Source organism: Stegodyphus dumicola, chromosome 3, assembly GCF_044657685.1.
Source record: "Stegodyphus dumicola isolate Sdum_Otavi_A_Nest chromosome 3, ASM4465768v1".
Taxonomy (NCBI): domain Eukaryota; kingdom Metazoa; phylum Arthropoda; class Arachnida; order Araneae; family Eresidae; genus Stegodyphus; species Stegodyphus dumicola.
Genome location: NC_140770.1, coordinates 60,352,262 through 60,369,736, shown reverse-complemented (window position 1 = coordinate 60,369,736; position 17,475 = coordinate 60,352,262). Strand labels below are relative to the sequence as shown.

At 30.2% G+C, this 17,475-nt stretch overlaps 1 long non-coding RNA gene across 1 annotated transcript in view; it reads left to right on the top strand.

Moving 5' to 3' along the window:
• The first annotated feature begins 633 nt into the window (after positions 1 to 633).
• The window catches only part of LOC146998014 (uncharacterized), a 67,823-nt gene continuing 50,981 nt past the window's right edge, over positions 634 to 17,475 (top strand). Inside the window, exon 1 of the long non-coding RNA XR_015040215.1 lies at positions 634 to 769. This is a non-coding gene — a long non-coding RNA (uncharacterized LOC146998014). The remainder of the gene's footprint in view (positions 770 to 17,475) is intronic.

Sequence of the window (17,475 nt, the reverse complement as noted above, 5' to 3'; positions counted from 1 at the left end):
GTTATGTAGAATAAATGGTGTAAGAAAATAATTAAGCTTAAATAACAGCTAATTGCGAAAGAAACATTAAAACCATAAATCTCTCTTAATATAAAGAGACATTTTTTTAAATTGACATTAAATTACATTAATTCCATTATCTATTAGAAAATAATTATAGCAAATCATCTATTGACGACATCTCGAAGAGGTCACTTTTTAAAAGAAACCTTATTTTTGGGAACATAAACAAACATTGGTATTGAACATCACCTTCCTTAAGACCACCACATGTAAAATCCTCTAAAAGCATGAATGGTTGCATTTAAAGAGAACCCATTACGTTTAATAACGAATGTAACATAAATCTTAATTATACATTTTTGTGTGTGTGTGTGTCAAAATAGTGATATCGTGGTTCTGCTGCTTTAGAAATGCGTGAAATTAACAAAATGGATACTATATAGCAAAAGTATTATTATATTCAGATACACACATTTTGAACACGTCTGAAATTACTTATGCTGCTCAGCATAATTTTTCTGCATAAAATATTAAATAGTATTTAAAATCAAAAGCTAAGTCAAAGTAGAAACAGTCATCTCCTCTAAACTATTTTAATTGAAGTAAACAGGCGTTCGCCTTATCGTAAAGTGAACACCTGTTTTTCGAACAGCGGATGAAACGGGAAAGAGGGAATTGGTGACGAAAGGCAGAGGACGAAACGACACTTTCTCGAGCTCGGGATGAAACGAGAAGAGACGAAATGGTACTAAGCCAATAAGACGAGGTCTGGTATTATATTTTATTATTTAACTATTCATCATAAATTTAAGAATTATTTAAACTTTTATTTGTGTTTACATTTTTATTGAATTTTAATTATTTTATGTTTCAGTTGCTAATTATTATGTTACTTTAATTATTCATTATTTTAATCACTACTTTTTTATTATTTTAATTATTAAGTATTTTATTATTTTAATTATTAAGTGTATTATTACTGTAATATTTATTTTACTTCTTTATTTATTTTTTTAATTTTTTCCTACTTTCCTGACGGCTTTCAGTAGGGCTCCACGCTTGATTTTAGAAATTAAGCCGTCACAGCAATGGAAAATTAAATATTTAATCATATTAGTGTACCACAAAATAATAGCCAAAACAAAGTGAATTATACCTACCCAAAAACGCGATGCAAAAGTCCCTTTCGTTGGAAAGAGGACAAATGTGCTTAACTCTTTCTAAGCTGTTTCTAATTGTCCTTTTTCATTTTTAAGAATTTCTTTTTCTTCTGTCTTTAGACAAACACGCAAAATTCATTATAAATGTTTGACTAAGTACTAACACGAGTACACCTATAAAGGAAAGACAGTGCATTTTGCTAGTTTTGATGTATAGATAAGCAAACCCAGAAAAACTGCTTTCCGAATCAGCGGTATATTATCGAAAATCTAAAATTAAATTGGGATTATTCGGTAAATTTGGTGCTATTTATTAGAGAAATTTTTTTATCTTATTTTTAACGAATAAATATATTACATTATTAAATTAAAAAGGATTTATAAGCATAATGGAGTAATACTCCTTCTGACCTCTTTGAGCTAGTACTGTACATGGAGGTTACATATAGATGGAGTTAAAGTTACTAGAGCCCTTTGCATGAGCCTAAGATGGAGTAAGCCATGGAAGTTACAATAGGAGGAGGGAGAGATCGCAGTTTCCTTCACTATCGGGGAATGAAACCCTACCTAACAAGCGCCGTCCATGTTATATCAAAACATTGCATGATGGCAGTGAAATGTATGTGTTTCTTAGCTGTTCCGTGAATCCTGTGAATCAGATTGTAGAAAGTATACGGCCTGACAGCTTTCACTCCAAAATTATTAGTGGTAAATCGTAAAATCCGCTGAGGTGGAACATTAAAGAGAAACTTTCCTAAACGAAGTTGATCCAATGTGGCGCCATCTATGGACTACTAAGCCAGCTGTAGAAGTTTGCGACTAATGTGTCGCCGTCTATGAGTATAATCTGAAAGTCGGCGAAGAGATTAAGCTTGGCATAATCTTGAATGAAATGGCAAATTAATCTTCATCAGCGAATTTTATCATTAATTCAACTGTGCGGAATGCTAAAAGTATTTTCTTGGATCATTAAAGCTGTTCTATGCATGCATTTTTCAGTAAAAATATGTTACATTTATTATGAAATGCCTCTCTATAGTTAAACTTTTGTTTTAAAGTAATAAAGATGATATCCATAATTTACTATGTAAAAAAATTATTAAGAAATAGTTCGGAATCTAAATGCATGTGCATAATATTAAAGCCTTTAAAAATGATGCTTCTACGTATCTCAAGGATTTGTTTAGGTTTTATCAGCAACCTGTTGCGTGTACTTTCCGATTTTTCCTTTAAGAAGTTATATTTCTAATTTATTCATAATGTTAACATAATTTATTAAAGAATCATTTCATATATAAATGTTTAAGAGATAGCAAGTTATTTTACTTGTGGATTTCCTTCATGTTTACAGGAAAGTACTGCGAATGCAGTAGAACCCCTATATCAAACGTATCAACGTTATTTTATTTTAGTATGCTTAAGGTACAATATGACAGACTTATGTAAAAATGCATTCTTGAATAAAATTAGGTTAGGAAGTTAGTTAACTTAATATCTGAAATAATTCCCAAATAGTTTTGTTAATCAACCTAGAAATAAAAAACCATGTATTTTCACTGAATTCTATCTCTTCTGTTACCTAGAGGTAATTCGAGGTACCTACAGGTCACTTCGAGGAGTTCAAACTGTTTTGAAAAAATAGCTTGTTAACCATTGTTTAGCATTCAAAATCCTCAAGATTGCATTTAGGAACTTCTATTTTGATTGATAACCACATTTATTAATACTCAGTAATCTGGCCTTCCTATAGTTGTTGTGTTAATGTTAAAGTGCAAAATAAGCCTTATTTAAGGAAAATCCAACCATGGTGCTGAAATCATGACGCAGTCATGATGCCCATATATAAAGCGTGAATATTTGATGATGAAGCAAGTCATTTTACAAAAGTTTCGGGATTTGTTTTGCCAAATGATTGAATTCTGTTATTACTACAATCAATACTGTTTTAAAATATAAGAAAGCTTAATTTTTTTAACATTTGATATCATTATCACATAATACTTTTTATAAACCGTATATTTACTACATCTTTTAAATATATTTAGTTTACAAATGAAAAAGAACGAGTAATGCTATTTCTTGTGAGTTTTCCATTCTGGTCTGTTATTCAGTTCTGATCTGGTTAAGTTAGTACATGAAATAGTCTGTAAATGTAAATTCAAACAATATGTCATATCCATACATAGACTCTCATATTCATTTGTACGTATCTGTGCATCTATATGGCAAATGTGGCTGTAAACAATACTTATGAAAGAGATCTAACCCTTAAATATTTAATATGTAAGCATAATATTTTATGACGGGAAATCTTAACAGTATTTTTATTGCAAATAGGAAAGTAATGTTTCATTTTTAATGCTATTTCCGTATACTGATCTTTTAAATTAAAACCATTCTAAGACTGTACTTCACAAAATTACCATTCCTGAATTTTACCTGTTGATCAATCGATTCTTCAGCTTTTAAATGATTATACAATACTTTGTTACTTCTACAGATATAATACAAAAGCTAAAGAAAGCTGATCATGGACAACACTGACATGCTGTTAGCTTATAAAGTAACTAGTTACTTCAACTAAAAAACAAACAAGTTATGTTGACGATTTCGGAGCCAGTGGTGTAGGCCAAATGATTATTATAGCATAAAGTGCACATCCAATCAACAGCATCCGTAATTTTATGTAGAAGAGTAAAATTTCTAGTGTCTGTAATGAAGTACTCAGAAGCTTGTCATATCATATACCACAAAAAGGATTTACATTAGTTCTTTTTCTCCTAAAGTAGAATGTAATGCTTGTCTTGCAGTGTATAATGAAAAAACTTATACGTTTGATAAATATCATGTAAAATGTAAACAAATAATATACAATGCTTACTATCTTGCAGTATGTAATGAGCAGTACTTTAACGTCATTTTAATTTTTTATAAATTATACAATGATAGATCATATAATCTAAAAAGACACATATCTGTAAGATATTTTTACAGTATATCCTTAGGATTTCTTACTGAATAAATTTATAAAAACACTTGACCTTTACAATATAAGTTTAAATTGCACGGGTTCACTTATATACAGATTTGTTTTAATAAATATACATGAAAATGTTTTGAAGATTTACAGAAAATAGAAAAACTAAGAAATCGTGTAGTCTATAAATATCAAATGACTTTAAAAAGTTAAATACTGCTTTTATAATTCACTGGCCTAAAACAAAAGCCATTCTATTAAAACAAAGTTGGAATTAGCCACAAATTACTGGATAAACATTTGCAGTTTTCATATGCACTACTGGCAGTGAAAGAAATGTAAGCAAATGTGATGAGAAATCATATCTATATGAAGTTAGCTATTGAAGTTACTCTTATTGTCACAGCTATGTAACGAGTATTGTATCTGTTTAAAACACCTGGATTGTTTCCATCTGAACATTACATTTATTTACCAAATTAGTCTTTACAATAAAATGTAGTTTCCTACAGTTTGCTAAATAACTTAAGACAAAGCACACTTTCTGCCTCATGTAAGATCTAGTTGTGTAAGACTTTCTAAAAAATGGCTTCCTGTTCACATATCGCAGAGAAGAAATGCAGAGAATTCAAATTGGGATGAACTACGTAGTTTCAGCGATTTTATCCATCAGATTATTTTATTGTATATTATCGAATTATTTTATTATAAAAATGCAGCCCATGATACATGCACAAAATATATTTTAATCTACTGTTTATGCTTTTGATCAACATCAGACTATTAATAATCTTAGTTTGTAAGGAAGTAACCATTATATGTAGATTTTCAGCTCAACTGCACATCTGCAGTCTTGATTCTCATATAATTTAAGGGTCCACAGAAATAGCCGTATAAAGAATTTAATAAGTAAGCTGCTAAGTAGATTATTAAAAAGTATAATTACAAATTTAATGCTGTAGAAAGTTTTAGCTAACCTATCAACTTATTTTAAATTTATATTGCTAATTGGTCTTAATTTCTAAAACATTAAAATTATGACATAAAACATTTTTTCAATAGGACCTTTTTATTCAACATGTCTTTTATAAGAGCGCTAGACTGAAAACTAGATAATTTTTAACATGTCTCTCAATTTTAGTACCTGAAAAAATATTATATGACTAGTTGGAAATAGAACTGATAAAGATTAACGAAGGATAATAAACCTATGTTATACAGAAGTGTTATAATTTCAGTTTTTAAGACCAGCTATGGTATTTAATTACTTATATAACTGTATATACTTTAATTATTTAAGTTAAATGTTTGTGTTTGTTATTAAAAGTTATTTAAGATTTTTTTTATATTCACAGGTATGTAAGCGTTTCAGAAAATACATTCTAATTTGAAAATCAATTTTATTTTTAGGATTAAGAAAATAACTTAAATACAGTGTTTTATAGTGTATCTTTTACATTTTAATGCATGAAAATTCCAAATTAAAAGGAAAATTTATCACTGATTTTTTACCTGCAGATCTTTAGTGTATTGTTATAAAATCTTAACATTTTCATAGACTTTCTGTTATGCCATAGAAGAAGTGACATGTTTTGTAATTTCCTTATTACATTTGGCTAATTATTTGAAATACTCTCAAAATATGGTACTTTTCTGTTAACGGGATGCCACTTAGTGTCAGACATAAACTTCGGTATGGAATATAATTAGATTGAGGCAATCCTAACGATACATAAAGCGTCATGAAAAGAATACTATAATTACAGTAACTTGTAATAAGCCAATTTGATTAATTAATACACTTATACTTGTTGCTGATCAAAAATCAAATTGTAATAAAAGTGTAATGTAATATTGTAATTTTCTAAATATAAGTACAAAAAAATGCAAGAAAATGCTTTTTAAAAAAATATATCAGCTTTAATACATAAAAGTTTGGCACGTATAAAGAAAATATTTTATATAGAGACAGATAAATAGCTATAGATACATAATCACAGAAGAAATTGTACTATCTAAAGTATTCATTTTATATCACATTTGATTATGAACTTTTGCTGCGTTACTTGCTACTATATAGAAGAAGAATTAACTTTCTTTGTCTGGAGTTGACAAATTTCATATTTGCAGCTGCAAATTAATAGTGAATGCCTAGTATAATTTATTCTATTCTTTTAGTTGTAACATACATTCTCAAAATTCTACGTTTTCATTAACATATTTATAAAATTTTCATGTTCTTATAAACATTCAGATTATATTATCGTTTTTATACAAACCAGGATGGAAAATATTTCCATGTGAAAGCAACAAAATATTTAACATAAATTTGAATGTATTGTAAATGATACCTTTTAAATAATGTAAAGTTAAATTAGTGATTATTACTTTCTGAACACTTGAAAACTAACAAAATGTATTTCAAAGTATTGTTATGCATATGCATAAACAATACTTTGCATTATTTCTGAACATTTGAAAACTAACAATATGTATTGCAAAATATTGTTTATGCATATGCATATTTGCACATGCATTAATATATACATCTGTTTATACATACTGCAAATAATGTTGGTATATGTACATATATGCATATGTAATAAATTAAAAGATACATTTATTCACTATATCACTATATTAGGAACTTGTGTGGTAAATTAGCATAGTTCATGTATACCAAGTATATATACAAAAGAACATTCATATGAAATGTATAAATATAATTTATGTACAAATATAAAAATTTTACATACACAAACATATTTTATCTAAAAACATTCAATAATAAATAAGACTAAAATTGCATTGCACATAAACATAAAAATTCAAATTCTCACTTCTGCTACGCCTCAAGTGTGAATATGCAGTATGAAGTATAAACGGCAAACATATACACACAGTCTAATGAAGTTTGATGCAACAGATTTAAATAGCTAAAACAATAGAAAAATTATTCATGATATGTATAACTTTTCAGTTTTCTTCTGTGATGATATGTTTAACAAAACAGAGAAGATATGTAACGAGGCATTTTAACACACATGGTAAGGAATATAGTATATAGGTTCAACTGGAGATACACTATTTATTGTTACCCCTGCAATATCAGGACGTAAATTTTTATTACGATAGTTTTTGCTTACGTTGTGACTATCAGTCAAGTTAATTGATTTTGATTTGAAGCAACTACAGTTTGGTAAATTTTTTGATATATTTTCTGAAGCAACTTTGCCCAGGCTCCACATAAATCTGCAGTATTGAAAGGCAGCAAACGCCCCTAATAATAAACCAAAACATGCTAACACTGTGCTTTTAACATCATAGTTTTCTTCAGGATTATCTATCGGCCCCGTACACAACACAGGAGTTGAGAAGGTCCGTAGCAAGAATGTCATGGCAATTAACACACCTAAAAATGATAATAATAATTTTCTAAATACATTTTCTACTCCAGTAATATTCTGATTTTGGCATTCCGTTTCTACTTCCACATTCTCAACATCTGCTTGTTGAGATACAGTTTCTTTCGAAAAATTAGTTTTATAGTCATTTAAAGACTGTGTCATTAAAGTCCTGTAAACTATAGAAGCGGATGCTGCTGCTGCATATGCTGTTCCGGCTATTTGCTTATTACCAAATATAAGTTTATTAGTAAACAAGGCAATTCCTTGGAAACGTAATCCCATTACTGTAGTGTTAGCCAAAGTTCGTAAAACTACGCTGATACCTTTCTTAGTACAAAATATGTTTTTCAAAATAGACAATTTTTCACATTTGGATAGTTTGCAAAAATATGCAATCCTAGCTGGTGTAGCAAAAATATAACTACCGTACTGTAAAATATATATAGTCATCTGTCCTAGAAACATAGTACTACCAGAAATTGTAGTAAAAATTCTGTTGTCACTTCTCATTGTAAGACCAACCCAGGGAGAAAGAGAAATAATCATGAAAGAGAATGTGAATATTGATAAATTAAGTAAAAATGGAACAATCTTAATTTCTCCATTCTTAAGCTCTGTGAATCCTTTCTTTGTTTCATTGACAAATTTTTCTCTCTTTTTCTTTACATCGAGGATTGTTGCTATAGTAAGCATTGCATCAGAATAACTTAACGCCTGCGTTACGATGTTTAAATATTGAGTAATCTTATTTGCAGTATCAGAAGATATTGAAGGATATAGATACCTTTTCAACGGGTGCAAAATAGATTCTGATGTTGAAGATCCAGTAAACAGAGAATATCCAATCTCAGACCAGGCCGCTAATAAAAAGAGGAAAATATCTAATGCTATTTTGAGTCCTATAACAATTTTTTCCATTTTTAAATGAAAAATCCGGCCGCAAATATTTTCCATAAAAACCATTCTTTAAGCGTTTGGATTCTAATCAGAAGTATAGGCTGAGACATACGCTTCTGAATAAAGATCAACTGTCGTTACCGTGCGGTAATTTCAGCCCGTTTTATTAACTCGAAAGTGAAACTAGAAAGTCGTTCCCGCAAAACATTTGACAAGCTGAAGAGACGTTTTTGTTTCGCAACTCGTGCTAATAACTGGTTTTTATCCTCCGCATGTTGATTGGCTTAAAATAATATCGCAGCCGAAGACGTATTTCCCGTTCCTCTTTTCATTCTGAGATAAAGCTGCAGACGATAAAAGAATATGAGGAAAAGCCCGATCTGTCTGCCTTTCATCACTTCCTTTTACTAGGAGCAAGAGATTAAATAATTATCTTTACAAAATTCAGGTACAATATTTTATCACGAATAATAAAAGCATTGAACGCGATTTTAAATATGTAAAGATAATGGCTTAAACTTTTGACAATGCGATTTGATTGCTAGGTTTTATTATTTAGGAACCCACGCTTATTCTTAAAAATATTTTTTTTATTTCGATAACCGGTTATCAAACAAAACACTCAATAAAATCGTAAATTTATAACTAGAAATAACGGGAAAACATTTTTAAGCAATAAATAATTCTGCTTTTACCTCCAAAAAAATTTTTACACGAAATGATCAAAAATATCCAACAATTTTGCAAATACATCAGAAATTACGTTAAAATATATTATAAGCTTCATTTAAAAGACTTTTTTTCTCCTGCATCCGATGGTGTAAACAGTAAAATTTTAAGCTTTTTAGATTATCTTTATAGGAAGATAAGTGCAAAAAGTAAATTTAACACAAATGTTAATTAAATTTCGAAAACAATAGGTTAATTACATTATATTGTAATCCATAAACATCAGTGTGTACTGCATGTTCCACTAATACAAGATCAGATTTTAAAACATTACTATTCTCCATCAAATTATTCTGATCAACTGTTTGTGCCTCCAGTAAAAGTTAAGTCTAATTCCTCAGCCACAAGTTTTAATTCGTTCTTCATTAGTTTAGCAACTGGAGACTTACTTTAAATCAGGGAATGAAATTTCATAATTTCAAGGAAGAGAACGTTGTCAACTTTTTGCTTAACTGTTGCGAATACAGTCAAAAGTCGTTGATCCGGACTCGTTGGGACTTCGGTGACTCCGGATTATCGATTTTTCCGGATTATAGATAATCAGTTTAAATCTCGTAAGATGGCATGCAGAAATTCTAAAATAAAAAATATGAAACCATAATTTATGAAATAAAGAACAATTATGATCTAAAGGGTATCAAAATTAAAAAAAAAAAAAAAGCTTAATATTTATTTTTTACTTTATTAAACATTTCTTTCAATGTAAGTTGTTTAAGTTGCTTCGTTTTATGTGATAATACTTTCTCTTTAATTCTATAAACAGACATAATTTCTTGTTCAGTTACAAAGTTCCGCTGTTCAAGTCCCGTAATTGCTGTGCCGAGAATACCGACTAACTTGTCAATCGAAATTTTTTCGTTTTCACTAACCTCTCTGTCACCTTCTTCATGTCTTTATCCATTTTTTGCAGCAATTCCACTTTTTGTTTGATGGACATCGAATCGAAACATACTTTCGTTTTGTAGATCCTTTGGGCGCTCCAGCATCGGAAATTCTATTTGACATAATCGAAAGTTCAAGTTTACTTTTGTAAAATTGCTCTTACAATCTGCAAAAAATAATAAGACGGATCCAGTTCGAAGATTAAGGAACAACGCAATCATCAACATTAACTGAAATAGATAATTAGATAATTTTAGCTTATACTGTCCGTTATACATTAAACGCGCACGCGAAAACGTATTCTGCACTTGCGCACACGCATATGCGCAGTCGTAAGCGCGTAAACGCCCATGCGCATGTGTCAACGCAGCGCATGCGCAGAAAGTTTTTAGCTTTGAGGTCCGGATTATAGATCATTCCGGATTATGGGTGTCCGAATTAACGACTTTTGACTGTATAGGTTCAGGTTATAACTATAAAAATCTACTATTATCTAAGTTTTGGTATTGATCAAAATTTTCTGAACATTTGTTGTTTAATTTATGAAACACATTAAAAAGTAATCCAAATTTAAATAAATGTATATATTTATTTGTTTAATTGTGTAAAGGAAGAGGGAGGAATAATCTTGTAATGATGGTAAAAGGGGTCATGGAGCAAAACAGGCTGAGAATAACTTCTTTTAACTAGAAACAAAACTAAACGAAAAAAAAAAAAAAGTGCTCTCACCTCGAATCACTGGGATCGCTGATTTATTTTTAATGCTTTGTTGATTTACTTGAAATCGAAACAAGAATTCACTGATTAGTGTGATATGATGACATAATAGCTTTAAAACTGTTTTCTAAGCAACAGGAAGAACGAATAGTTCCGCTTCTACTTGGTAATGTATTCTTTTAGGGAATGCAAAAATAACCCAGTTAGAACTTTTCTTTATCGTGCTTGATATAAAAGGAGGAGAAATGTTTGTTTTATACTCTATACAAATTTCAAAACTTCATAACCGATACGTTTTTAGATGCTAAAATTTAAACATAATTCATGTTAAAAAATTTTATAAAAACGAGCAAATTTTGAAAATTCAGAAATTACATTAAAACTTTCATGCAAATTTCATTTAAAAAGGTTTTCCTTTCTCTATATGACAATGCAAACAATAAAATTCTGCGATTTTCCGAATTTCAGTTTATTTGTTAAACGAAGATGTGCGAAAAACCGTTTTAATATTAAATTTCAAAAATTGTGAATCGAATTTTGAAAAGATCACTTTACTACATTGTACTGTTATCCACACTAAGTGTGTCTATATGTTTTAGAACTCAATTGTTTATCAGGAGGTAGTTTAAAAACCGATGGCAATCTTTTAACTCTAGAGACAAACAAACAAATCTGGGAATTTAATAAAAGGTTATAAAAAGAAAATAGTTATCCTGTGGAAGCTTAGATGGGTGAAATTTATTTTAAAAAAAGTTACCCTACTGTAATATAGTAATAATCAAAACAAGTAAAATAGACTGACTGTATTTCCATGAGACGGAAAAATCTGTTGTAGACACCACATGACATTTTTGTAAGCCTACCAAATTATACACATTTTTTGCTGCACTTCATTGAAGCTTATTTCTTCGAATTATTAACTGATCCCGAATTTAACTAACCGAACCCTAAAGGCAAGTTGAAAGTAGTATCAAAAAAATTGAAAATGTTGAAATATCCTGAATTTTTTTCATATGGGAGTCAAATTTCTTATAATTTTATTTTGCCATAAACAGTATAAACATTTCCAAATACAGGTATAGAAACCAAGAGACCACATTAAAAGTTAGATTTAGTTATTTACCTAAAATTAAACTTTCTAAAATTTGAAATTGACAAAATGAATATTTTTGCCATTTAAAACACTTCTTTAACTAGAGTTATGCGTCTCCGACTAATTTTGAAAATAAAAGCTGGGTAAGAGAGGTATATATATATATATATATTTGGTACTGACGATTGCCATAAAAAGGGGAAAGCGCACAACTAGATTTTATAGCCTATATATATATACAAAATTTCAAAGTTCTACGGATAATCTTCTCTGAGTTATGCAAGACACATACGAACATACGTATGTACAGACGTCATAAAAAATCCACTTTGAATTCATTTAACAACCTATTTTGGAATTATGACTCCTTTATTATGTCCGTGCATACCGATGTCAAGCAAAAAACGAATAGCCAATATGGATTCGGAAATAGTCAAAATAGATTTTTCTTTGAAATTTAAAAATCCAAATGTTTTTACGATTACAATATTTCCTCTCTTTTGTATAAGGGAATAAAGTGGGACACTAAGATGGCGTAAAAAAAGGAATTAATCTTAAAGAAGGTAACCCAAAATATTTAATGAAAAATAAGCAGAACTTATAGTTATTTTTCAGTAATAGGTCTATATACATATTAAAATATGCTTACAAATTTTACTATAATTGTATTATGAATAGTTCTCTTAAGACCTTATCTTACACATATCACTTTGAACTTTCTATGTTTATAATTAACATAGAACATATTATAATATCTTAAACATATATTTATCATAAACATTTCACTTGATAAAATAATTTTATTTTAAAATGTAACATAGTTTTACTGTCTCGATGTTTAACATGGATTTCTGTTTTGGCCGCATATTATATGTAACAAAAAATATTAATTCAACAGATGCTATATTCTCTGAATTCCTCGGATGAATAGGCATTATAATATTGAGAATATTCCTGACAACCACAGCGACTTCTACTCATTTTAGAAGAATTCTGTACCCGCTTATCAACTGTATGAATATTCTCTTTGTTTCAGACAAAACAAAGAGATGCTTTCTTTGCTTTATCTTCTCTTTCTTTTATCTACCTCACAATTTTTATAACTTAATTATTCTATAATTATTTTATAATATTTCAGATATTAATATTAAACCAATTATGCAGATCTATAATATTTTCATCTGTGATATTAATCATGGATTACAGATTAGAATGATAATTTGTGGTTGCTTAGTAGAAGAATGTAGCATAGCTTTCAATACAAGAGACAAAACTGCCATGTTTATAAAAACGAAAGATTGGCTGATGACGGTATTTATACTGTCAACTTATAAATAGCCTAAATAAGACTACGGAAATGAAGCATGTTATATTTTTGAGTGAGACAGACTTCAGAAATTTTTTCTTTGATTGCTACTAAAATTCCAAATTTCAGCTCTGGGCTTTAAATTTTTAAATTTATTGTTCTCTTGCGTACTTTACTACAGCTACCATTTAATGAGGACTATTTTTATTGATGACCTTGCGAATATATACATAGGCTTGTTAGAAAAATCATCAACACTCTGAACTGCAGTATTAACGTAACTTGCTTCTTTCTTATTCCAATGTGCCTAGGAACAAATTGAATAAAATATGGTAATCGTTGTAACCGGGAAGGATGTGACTTGTGTTAGTTCCTTTAACACGTGACTCCACCTCCTTAACAATCACTTTATTTACACAAATTTTCATTAAATTGATCAAGGTTCTACATTATACTCAGAACTTTCAGCACTCGAAAGTAAAGGCAATGTGTGTCGCCAGCTGGTCGCGCCAGCATCTATTATGAAAAAGCGTGACGTAAGCTGGAGCCTCGCGCAGCCGACACCATCGTCATCAGCCGACACCATCAAAGATTTTGGTTCAACTTAAGAATAGCAATCGGAAAATGTTTAAAAGTAGATGCTGCTGCCAGTGCTTTAAAAACATTCAATTATCATCATAAATAAAGAAATTTTGCCTCACATTTTGGGTGCAACCAGTAAAACAGAAGATACTTCAAGCCGCAAACACGTAAAAGGCTTCAAGCAGTTTGTACGCTTTAATAATATTTTACAATCAAAATACAATTTTATAATCATTTCAAACTTATTCTAAATATCCAAGACATTTTTATTCATTTACTCATTGCTGTAGAGCGGGGGTTCTCAACCGATGCTACGCAAAAGAAAACTAAGTGTGGTACACAAAGAAGCAAAGTATTTTTAAGTATTAAAACCAAACCACAACATCCTGGTCAGGTTTGTTTTCTCTAACACGTGTAAATTTTGCATTTTGAGCTTTGTTCAAAGTCAGTAGTTACAGACTTTAGCAAGAGGCGAACGATCTGTCTGCGTGGCACTTTTCGTGATTCTTCCATGTTGTATGTTTCGTAAATATTCTCTTAGCCGTAGACATTAAAAAGTTGGCTATAAATGTTTTTAAAAGGAATGATAGAAATGGATGGTGTATTTAATAGGAAATAAAAATAAGTTTGCTATAAAAAAGATAATAGCTCATTAATTCTCTTAGCTTTGATTGATTTATGAGCATTGTCAGCACTTTGTCACCACTTCCGGGATCATATTGCTCCATTTTCAATGAGAATCATTTTCTGCGTTGTTTGAATTGAATTTTATGTTTTAAGTGCGAAGAACATGATATTTAATAAATAAAGGGACACCCAAAACGTTAAAAAATGCCTCTTTAGGCGTAATATAAATATGCAAGCTTTTAGAAATTCTTTTTTAAATATTTCTATTCAGAATTTGAAAAATAATCATTGTAAAATGTAGTGGTGGTACTAAAGATTTTCAAGTTTTGTTCAGATGGTACGTGTTAGTCAAAAGGTTGAGAACCGCTGGTGTAGAGTCTTGCATTCTAATCTATGCTGATGAGAAATGGATCTGTGTCTGTCACCAGAGTCTTAACAAAATTCTAAAAACCTCTTGAACAAACTCCAAATTTCAATTGTGGGCTTCCACGTGCCCAAATTCGCAGTAGGATTACGTCATTCAAAATTCGATGGATCTAGGTACCGTTGTTTTATGATAACGTGAGAAATACGCATACATTTATGCAGATTTTTCATTATTAAATTTCTTCAAATATAATGCAGGACTCTAACATTTGGTGGAAACAGTTTGAAAAGTGAAGCGGATATTTATAGTGACCAACGCAAAACGAAAACGATAGTGCTTCAGGGACAAAGGTCCTTTGGACTAAAAATTAAGGAAAAGAAAGAAAAAAAAAGGGCAAACCATTTTCTTGTTATCATTATAGTACTATGTAATCAGCTAACAAGTGAAAAGAAGAAAATAAGTGCTGTTAAAGTTTGACCCATAGGAACGGTCATCTGCCGAGATAGGTTAATATGAATTATATGGTTATTTTAGAGTAAGAACGGAGTGTAAAAAGTCCAAACTCGCTGACTTTCACGTTTATTTGAGGGGGCGAGAAAAGATGACCGGATTAGAAGTAATACTCAAGAACTATTTTCGGTTCCAGCTGAACTAGAAATAAAATTGTAACGGTTGAATTGGGGAAAGTTTGAGCTGGGGCACCACCGCAATGACTACATGCTCTGAAATGTTAATCATCTGCATATCCAAGCATATTCTACCTTTCATTCTTTCCAAACCCTCCTTCAGGTTTGTCATGCACTGCTTTCATGGTGTAACAATTTCAACAATCAGCAGTGTATTAGATAGGACTGCTCTTAGAACGCTTTCAGAATGCTCGAAAAAGCGAAATTTTTGCTATTTTAGAGTGTAATCTCAGACATAACAATCCATTCAAAAGCCTTGGAATAAGCTTCATAACATTTTCGCTGCACAAAAAGCTTCAAAGAGTTTCAAAATTTTCGAGGGAATGCCGTAAGGACTGGCAGTTGCACACAGAATTGTGTCAAAATCCAGATCCGAAATGAAATTTAATAACAGACTATCATTTTTCCCATCTTTCAAAATCAAATGTGGGTGTATAAATTAGATTAATTGAGATGTCACTGCTTGGTTGTAACGTGGATTTCTCATTTTTTGTTCGTTATGTCCTTGATGGTTACAGAAAGCAGAGATCGTTTCTATTCTTCTTTTTCCCAGAATAAACTTCCTCGTACTCATCAGAGAAAATTATTTATGCTTCAACTTTGGGTTTCTTTGTTCTTATCTAAAGAGGGCTTGCTACGCTTCAGTGATTATATAATATTAAGAAATATGTTTCTTAGTCCGTGTATCTGCTGACTGCCCCTTACTGAATTATTATTTATTTTCTACATGCATACTGTCATTTTTCTCTATTTATATTTTATCTCTTCATCTCCTGAACAGAAAATAAAACAATTTAGATCCTGGTTCAATGCGTTAAATACGTACGAGGATACTCGAGTATGATTTGTAATGCTCTGTTGTTATTTGTAATGAGTTCGTTTTGTGAAACCGTTTATAGTCCAACAGCGCCTTCGTTTTGCTAGACACCACTGTATATACCTACTATATGTCAAAGCATTTAAATAAAAGTGTGTCCATTTAAGGTAATGTTTATTGGGCGTTCAAAGATAAATTATGTATAGTAATTTTTATTTGTTATAGTAATATGCATAACATGCTTATTAAGAATATTTATTACATTATATACATTATTTTAGCAGAATATAATAATAAAACTAAAAAAATATAAATCAACTACGATTCTTGATCCCTTTAGATAAGGGACACCTGTGCTTGGTGAACCAACATAGTAGCATCAGGGACTAATGATAGGTTTCACTATATTTATAAATGCATCTTCGACTGAAAACAAGTATGCTAGAAAGCATTTCAATTGACTTATCTTGCATACTGCGGATTAAGTTTCGATTCCCTATTGAATTGGGACAGACAGACATACAAGGAATCTGAAATGACTGGAAAAATATTCTATAGAAGACGAGTCAAAGTGAAAGAATCCATTTTCTTAATGCAGAATATAGCCCCATATTCTGTCAAAACGCGTGCCTCTGATGGTGCACGGCTACAAAGTAAAACAATTCCATTTCTGTAGTCTTTAATATAGGATAAGTATCATTCTTTAAAGAAATTAATAATAGCACATATAATTTTGATTTAAAATGTTCTGCCGGAAAAAACACCTGAAACTCACACAAAACCAGTCTGGAACTTTACAAATGCGTGCTATGCTTTCAGCATATCTGAGGGAGAGAGAACTTTTATGAGAATTCTGTTTAGATAGATAAATTTACGTTCTTAAAAGTTTAAAATTAAGAATATGTATCACGTTAAAACTTTAAAAATTTCAAGAAACTCGCTTTATAACAGAAAAATTAAATTATAATGATACTGTAAAGTTACAGATAATGTACATTAAATTAAACACTTGTTTAATTCAATTACGTTTTTTGCGAAGTTCTTGGAATACCTCGAGGTTAAATATATATATATATATATATATAACACAAATAGTATACCAAATGCTATCTATCCGGCTCTTAAAGATGCGCAATCTTTAAACATAAATAGTAACTATGTAAAGTCGTTAGGTATTTTTGGAAGCAGGCAGTCATGAAAAATATGCAAATGCCTTCGCCTGGAA